At 45.1% G+C, this 8,921-nt stretch overlaps 1 long non-coding RNA gene across 1 annotated transcript; it reads right to left on the reverse strand.

Moving 5' to 3' along the window:
• Positions 1 to 6,805: 6,805 nt before the first annotated feature.
• On the reverse strand, positions 6,806 to 7,330 carry LOC138672339 (uncharacterized). The gene is made up of 3 exons (XR_011319719.1): positions 7,305 to 7,330; positions 7,148 to 7,228; positions 6,806 to 6,945 (listed from the first exon to the last, which is right to left on the reverse strand). It is a non-coding gene; the product is annotated as an uncharacterized lncRNA (long non-coding RNA).
• Between the last annotated feature and the right edge of the window lie 1,591 nt (positions 7,331 to 8,921).

Consider the following 8,921-nt stretch of genomic DNA (forward strand, 5'->3'; position numbering starts at 1 on the left):
AACAACCAGTGTCACATAGTGATTTACTATGAATGCCAAGCTTGTTTCACTACATAGTTTTAGGGACTGTGGGCGCCTACCAAATGCCTTGAACTAGGGGCTCCCTAGTTTATCCCTGACCCTCGGATTACTGGTGGGGACGCCATTGTCACATGCCTTGCTATACTTTTATATTAACCCATACCTGTTCCCTCCCCCAACCAGGGGAGGTGTGAGACCAAAGCATATATGAAAATATAAACCAAACAAACAAGAGAAGACATACAGGGATAAATGAAAACTACAATCATACAAAATACCCTCACCAAACAACAGTGTTGAACACTGGGAAAAGATAGGAAGGTGAAACCAAATAGGAGATGATTAGGATTAACACACAAGCAAACTCCATACAGCAATCCCCTGAGCAACTCTCTGAATGCCTGCTCCAGACATGAACTTCACCTCCAACTCCTAACCAGGCAGTAAGTACCATAATTGGCAATTCCCAAGTGCCAGTGGTGAGCATATATAGCAGAGGAGAGTGGCCAACACTGAACAGCTGAGGCAATCCAGGTTGGAGAGCTCCAGGAGATCAACTGAACTGATTAACACTTGCACTGCCAGCAAGGAAAAAAAACTGCACTGCTTTAATAATATGGTGAAGCAGTTCTAATCAGTGCTGGAGTTCGTGAAACCAGACACCGCAATCTTCTGGTCTCTCTCTGTGATGGCATCCTCATGCCAATGAGATCCCTTTGCTGTGTTATAAGCTGTTTACAACCATGGATTTTGCTGTAAAATGCAAGAAAATGTCAGGAAAATACTACTGAAACAGCTAAACTTTATATGGGGTTAATCAGAATTATTGTAAATTATGGCAGCTGTGCGCTTACTCCTATTTAATATGAGTTATATTTGATTGACTATTGGTGAACACAACCACATACATAAAAGAGTGTTTACACTTATGTATCCAAATTATATTATTTTTATTTATAAATTCAAAATGATTTGTATACAGTAGTTTATGGGTGATATTAAAGGTGGAAATTGTTCTGAAATTACTCTTCTTGGTATGATTTTTTTAAATGACAAAAACCTGACATGTTAGGCTATGTGCAAACGTTCAGGATTTCTCGCAGAAAATTCCAGAGAATTCCGGACATTTTCTGCAAGAAATCTGCAAGAAAACCGCATGCGTTTTTGCTGCGATTTTGCCGCGGTTTTGACGCGTTTTTGCCGCGGTTTTTTCCGGACACTTCCCAATGCATTTTGGAGTGGGAAATCCGCAAAAAAAAAACGGAAAATTAATGAACATGCTGCGTCTTTTTCCGCGATGCGTTTTTTTTGCGGAAAAAAACGCATCATGTGCACAAAACATGCAGAATTCATTCTAAATGATGGGATGCTTATTGTATGCGTTTTTTTGCGGTTTTATAGCGTTTTTATCGGGAAAACCGCGAAAAAAAACGTGAAAAAAACGCAACGTTTGGTGTAGACTGTTTATATGCACTGTTCATTGAAGGAAAAAACTGCGCCGTACACAATGATCCCTGTATGAAGCATCAAAGAAAAGGGCCATTACATAGGACTGGTATGGCGATATTTTAATGAACTTAAACATTATTACATAGGTAATTACTGTAAGACAGATTATGAAATACTATTTTGATGGGACTTCTTTCACTAAAATAAGAAAGCAGCAAGGTACACTAATAAATACTAAAACCCTTTTTCTTATTCTAATTTACATCTAATGATTTATGTTGCTTTAATAAATACTGTAATACTTTATATGCGCCCACTGGTAATTATGAGGCTTATTGTATTCAAAGTGCCTTTTATTTTAATCTGTGACACCTTCCTTATTTCCTGCTAACAGATAGTCTAAGTAATGATGTTATATCCAATCTTAAAATGATCCCACTGTTGCCCTCAGAATAGTATACAGCAAGGGTTGCTTCCTTTCCAGCTGGTGAGACATTTTTAACTAACAACATCACCCAACCTTCTCTGGTTGTCCCTTTTGACGATATTTGAAAGAAAGCAGTTATTTTAAAGCTTGGTATTATGCTGTAAGAATCAGGCTGCACTCAGATGTCACCCAAGTGCAGTCCTATAGAGAGTGTGACGATTCACAGGAGGAAAACAGGAAGTGGACCCTCTAGACCGCGACGACGAACCCCTCACGGACGAGCTGACCAGATAGACCGCCCCCTATACAGGGAGAGTTAGGGGCAGGCCCGTGAGGGACTATCGCCACGGAAGCTGGAGGACCAGGACGGGAGAAGACCAAGATGAGGCAGGGATAGTAGGACCACAGAGTAATGCTATAGAAACAGGCTGCACTCAGATGACACCCGAGTGCAGTCCTATAGAGAGTACTGCAGAGACACAGGACTGATGGGTAAACTGCAGCAGTAAGACAGGATAAACCCAAAGTCAGAGGGAAAGCGAACTTCACAGAGACTAAGAGCGGCCAGGAACACCTGAAGGAACAAATGATAACCAGGCACAGAGGGACGGCAGGAAGCAGTTTAAATACCTACAGGCAGGGTAGCAGTTCCAGGTAACAGACCTCCAGTACCATAGAGAGGACAATAAGGAGAACCGACCTCAGGGTATTGGTCCTCCAGGACCATAGAGGAGACTGAAGATCAGAAATGCACACGCGCAGCACTGAACCTGGTATGCGCGCGCGCACGAGAAGCAGAGGCCGGGAGCGAGCGCGGAGAAAGAGACGCTGACTGGGGAGGCGGCAGCAACGTATGACACTTGGTTCACATTTATACCGTGCATTCCGATGAACGTACAGTGGGGCAAAAAAGTATTTAGTCAGTCAGCAATAGTGCAAGTTCCACCACTTAAAAACATGAGAGGCGTCTGTAATTTACATCATAGGTAGACCTCAACTATGGGAGACAAACTGAGAAAAAAAAATCCAGAAAATCACATTGTCTGTTTTTTTAACATTTTATTTGCATATTATGGTGGAAAATAAGTATTTGGTCAGAAACAAAATTTCATCTCAATACTTTGTAATATATCCTTTGTTGGCAATGACAGAGGTCAAACGTTTTCTGTAAGTCTTCACAAGGTTGCCACACACTGTTGTTGGTATGTTGGCCCATTCCTCCATGCAGATCTCCTCTAGAGCAGTGATGTTTTTGGCTTTTCGCTTGGCAACACGGACTTTCAACTCCCTCCAAAGGTTTTCTATAGGGTTGAGATCTGGAGACTGGCTAGGCCACTCCAGGACCTTGAAATGCTTCTTACGAAGCCACTCCTTCGTTGCCCTGGCGGTGTGCTTTGGATCATTGTCATGTTGAAAGACCCAGCCACGTTTCATCTTCAATGCCCTTGCTGATGGAAGGAGGTTTGCACTCAATATCTCACGATACATGGCCCCATTCATTCTTTCATGTACCCGAATCAGTCGTCCTGGCCCCTTTGCAGAGAAACAGCCCCAAAGCATGATGTTTCCACCACTATGCTTTACAGTAGGTATGGTGTTTGATGGATGCAACTCAGTATTCTTTTTCCTCCAAACACGACAAGTTGTGTTTCTACCAAACAGTTCCAGTTTGGTTTCATCAGACCATAGGACATTCTCCCAAAACTCCTCTGGATCATCCAAATGCTCTCTAGCAAACTTCAGACGGGCCCGGACATGTACTGGCTTAAGCAGTGGGACACGTCTGGCACTGCAGGATCTGAGTCCATGGTGGCGTAGTGTGTTACTTATGGTAGGCCTTGTTACATTGGTCCCAGCTCTCTGCAGTTCATTCACTAGGTCCCCCCGCGTGGTTCTGGGATTTTTGCTCACCGTTCTTGTGATCATTCTGACCCCACGGGGTGGGATTTTGCGTGGAGCCCCAGATCGAGGGAGATTATCAGTGGTCTTGTATGTCTTCCATTTTCTAATTATTGCTCCCACTGTTGATTTCTTCACTCCAAGCTGGTTGGCTATTGCAGATTCAGTCTTCCCAGCCTGGTGCAGGGCTACAATTTTGTTTCTGGTGTCCTTTGACAGCTCTTTGGTCTTCACCATAGTGGAGTTTGGAGTCAGACTGTTTGAGGGTGTGCACAGGTGTCTTTTTATACTGATAACAAGTTTAAACAGGTGCCATTACCACAGGTAATGAGTGGAGGAAAGAGGAGACTCTTAGGGTACCGTCACACAGTGCAATTTTGATCGCTACGACGGCACGATTTGTGACGTTCGAGCGATATAGGTACGATATCGCAGCGTGTGACACGCTCCTGCGATCAGGGACCCCGCTGTGAATCGTACGTCGTAGCACATCGTTTGAAACTTTCTTTCGTCGTCTAGTGTCCCGCTGTGGCGGCATGATCGCATGGTGTGACAAAGGTGTGCACGATATTGTATACGATGTAAAGGGCGGAGGAGCTGGCTACGTAGGAGCGCTGAATTCTCCACCTCCCGTGTGCTGATTGGGCGGTACAATACTGTGCGCTCATTCGACAAAGGACTATTGTTCCCAGCGGATAAAACCGGAGCTCTCGAGCGCGCTATTCATTTCTCTCTAGCACGTGCTGTAAACAGAACTAAATTCGCTGGATTCCCTAGACTTTTAACTACTAGACTTTTACCGCTAAAGGTATGTATAACGCTACAGCGTAGCATATGTTGCGCTTCAACGGGGATAAACGTTGGAGTGTGGTTGATTGTTCCTTTGAGTAGGCCTGAGAACCTCAGGTACACAGCTGTAGCGTGGCCCAATTAATTAATCCTTTTACAGATCGAGATGGTTGACTGCCCCATTTAATACCAGTAGTAACATATATAGTTATTAGATCAATGGTCAGAAAATTGTTTTGTAAGCACGTGTATTTATTGTACGTTTGTTTTCTTTTTAGGAACTATGCTCACTTCCGATGAGAGTTCTGTTGTTGCTGCTGCCCTGGTGTTTGAGGCAGCACGTCTCCAAGAGGAGAGACGTCCTAAACGAAAACGTCGCATGTGGACCCGGAGCTGGCTGCAGAAAAGATCCACATTGTCACACATGGGTCTCATAAGAGAGTTACGTGACAATAACCCTCAAGATTTCCGAAACTACCTTCGGATGTCCGAGGAATCCTTCAAAATAATACTGTCTGCTGTTACGCCACTCATACAAAGGTGTGATACGCCGATGCGTGCAGCCGTGCCCGTGGAGGAAAGGTTGGCGGTGACACTGCGCTTCCTGGCAACAGGAAGGTCTCTTCAGGATTTGCAGTTTTCCGCAGCTGTTTCCAGACCTTTCCTGAGCGTTGTGATTCCGGAGACATGCGAGGCCATTGTGCAGAGCTTAAGGCATTATATGGAGGTACTACTATATTTTTTTGGCTGCTGTGTTATGTCGATATATTATACTAGCTATTGAACCAGTTCTACGCCCTGATGGCGAGCATTTCTATAGGTATATGTTCTACATCCTATCATGTGCTGCTCCCATCCTGCACCCCCATTCAGACATGTGCTGCTGTGATCCTGCGCCTCCATTCTGACATGTGCTGCTACCATTTTGCGGCTCCATTCTGATATGTGCTGCTCCAACCCTGCGCCACCCTTTTTTATTTGCTGCTCACAACGTAATTTTATTGATTCTATTATTTAGATATATTGTTTAGCACCCCCTCTGAGTCACCGAAGCCATCTGTAAAAAAATGGCTGCCTGCATACTCTGTGTTGTTGACTTTGTTATACTAATCCATACTGCGCCTCAATCACTGTAGGATGTCCACATGAGAGTGTATGTGCATAATATATTTGACCTAATTTGTACATGTTTCCTTCTCATCTTGCAGTTTCCCAAGACGGCGGATGACTGGAAGAGGATTGGTTCCGATTTTGATGAGCTGTGGCAGTTTCCAAACTGCGGTGGTGCATTAGATGGAAAGCATGTGCCCATCACGCAACCAGCCAACTCTGGATCATTTTTTTTCAACTACAAAGGATATTTCAGTGTGATCCTCATGGCCCTTGTCAATGCAAACTATGAGTTTGTCGATGTGGATGTTGGCATGAATGGTCGGGTCTCCGACGGTGGTGTTTTTGAACACACTTCATTTGGGGAAAGCTTGAGGAACAATGAACTGCTGTTGCCACTAAATGAAGACACAAAAGCAAACCTAAATTTTGTCTTCATCGCTGATGAAGCTTTCCCTCTTCATCCACATTTGCTGAAGCCATTTGCACAGAGAACACTCACACCGGAGCGCAGAATCTTTAATTACCGGTTGTCGAGGGCCCGTCGTGTGGTTGAAAATGCCTTTGGGATAATGGCAAATCGGTTTAGAGTGTTCCACACAGCTATCAACTTGAAGCTGCCGTCTATAGACATTGTGGTTTTGGCATGCTGTGTGCTCCATAATTTCCTGAGACGTCATGATACGAACTCCTATTCTCCTCCTTCGTTTATTGATGCAGTGGACGCAAGAACCGGAGATATTGTGCCCGGGGAATGGCGTACACAACCTGAAAATTTTACAGCTCTTCAAGCACTTGGATCTGGCAGACAGGCAGACGATGCAAGGGACTGTCGTGAAAAATACTGTCAGTACTTTAATGGTTCTGGAGTTGTACCGTGGCAGGATCGCGCCGTATAACATAAAAATTTGTTTTTTTGCTTTGCTGTCATATAAACCTCTCTAAATAACTTTAAATGTGATGCCTATACAATGGTGCTGTTAACCCTTATAGCTTGGTAAACATTAAAGAAAGAATGCGAAGATTTTTGGTTTTTTTTGTACCACTTTCTTGGTTTTAAATTATTTTACAACAAAATATAACATGACCCCCCCACCAAAAAAAATATTATCTCCTGCCCAAGAGGTGTCGCAGCGTCACGCCCTGCTGCTCCACTTGACTCTGGAGGAGCGCTGCTGTCTGCTGCAGGAGCGCTGCTGTCCGCTCCAGTCGCAATTGTCTCGCCAGGAGCTCTCTTACGGTGGCCGTTTCTGTGGATAGAAGAGGTTGGAGAACCAACGTTGATTCCTCTGAAAATACATCTCGACCTCTGGGGCAGGACCTAATTTTCTGTGTTGTAAATTTCTATTTGGTCTGGCACCACAGGGCGATGTAAATTTTATTAAATTTTACAGTTTTGGTTGTCTATGGTGACATCCAGCAGAAAACCACTCGCATTAGCTTGATACTTACGGAGAAGGGACGCCGGTTCCTCATTGCCAGAACCACAGCTGCTAATGTCCCATCCCAGCGATCTGGCCACTGCTGCAGCACCTAAAAGCAAATAATAACAGATCTGGTTAACTATGGAACACGCCGTTGGGAAGCGCTCGCAGTTTTGGTCACTTACGTATGTTAGCTTCGGGGGAGAATGCCGCGGACCCGGGGGAGGAAGAGGAGTGTCGAAAGGGAGGTGTTGAGGGTGGTGTAGGGGTGCGAGGCCGTCTGCTCTCTGGTGGTGGCGTGGTAGGCCGCTGTGTCATTACTGCGTCTGTAATGTATTCAAATATTTCCGCTACCCTCTTATGTCCCGTATGCAGTTGAAAAACTGTAATCTATGATTGTTAACTTACGTGACGTCACGGACTGTGGGCTCCCGCTGGTGGTGGATGCTGTGGTGCTGCTGGCAATGGCAGGTACCTGTTGCCGCCGCTGTCTCTCTACACAGAAAGTTTACAAACGCAATCTTTAAAAACACATGTAGAGTGCTGCAGATCAAAGCTAACAATATACTGAAACATAAAATTTATATCACACTTCACAGGGGTGCGAGGGTGCATGGTCGCAACAGATGGTGGAGGTGTGGTAGGCCGCCTGGTCATTACTGCGCCGGTAATGTCTTCAAATATTTCAGCTACCCTGTTATGTCCCGTGTGATGTTAAAAAAAATGCAATCAATGATTGTGAACTTACGTGATGTCCCGGACTGTGGGCTCCCACTGGTGTCTGACGATGGGGTACTGGTGGCAATGGTGGGTCTCACTTGCCGCCGCTGTCTCTCTACACCTAAAGTAAAGAATCACAATGTTTACACTCAAATGTTGAGTGCTGCAGAGCAAAGCTTACAATATACTCAAACATAAAATAGAGATCACACTTTACAGGGGTGCGATACTCAGACATGTATGTGGGCTCTGGTGTTCAATGGTCTTCCTGTCTTTGGAAAACGTATTATTTCATCTGTAGGCCAACCTCCTCCGTTAATATTTATGGGAAATTGAGAAAGTAAAAATTATGGACATCTTAATAATTTCAAGATGGAGGTTGAGATTAGGGAACCCGACAAGTTTTCTCACGGACAACGCATATTCTGCTTGGAGAATAACTAAATTGTGCAAAAACGGGGCATGTGTTTTAATGCATTAGAGGTGAAGTTGGCAACCATGAGCGCAAGACTCCCTCCCAAACCCCCCCCCCCCCTCCTGACAGCATGCATCTCCCAATCCCCCCATAATAGTACTTGCCTCGCCTTGCCTCCGCACGCAACTCCGCAAACATTTGTGGCGTTTTATAGCGGAGGTCAGCCCATTTTTTACGCAGCTGAAGCTGACTGCGGCAGACACCAAACCTCCTCTCCATCATTCTTGTTATTTGTCCAAGCACTTCTCGCTTGTGGATGTGTGGGTGGGCAGGGCGGCTCTCCAGACCCTCGTAATCCATGGCATCCATCTGAGAAATAAAAAAAAGGAGTTCTGGCTGCCCCAGAGGAGCAGAACGCATTCTCGCCGCCATTTTAGATGGAATGACCCTGAAGAGCAACGCCCAGAGGAGGAGCTGCGCTCCGCCGTCCTGCCGCGCCATTGGCATCGCAATAGCGTTGCCGTTTATGAACAGCGTCACATTTGTGACGACTGAGCGTTAAGAAAGGAACGCACATAGTAAATGCCGTTCGAAGTATCGTTATATAACGCCGGAGCGGCACGTAATGTACGCTCGTGGTCTATGACGGCGTGATGACGTTACAGCG

Source organism: Ranitomeya imitator, chromosome 3 (genome assembly GCF_032444005.1).
Source record: "Ranitomeya imitator isolate aRanImi1 chromosome 3, aRanImi1.pri, whole genome shotgun sequence".
In the NCBI taxonomy this organism is placed as follows: Eukaryota; Metazoa; Chordata; class Amphibia; order Anura; family Dendrobatidae; genus Ranitomeya; species Ranitomeya imitator.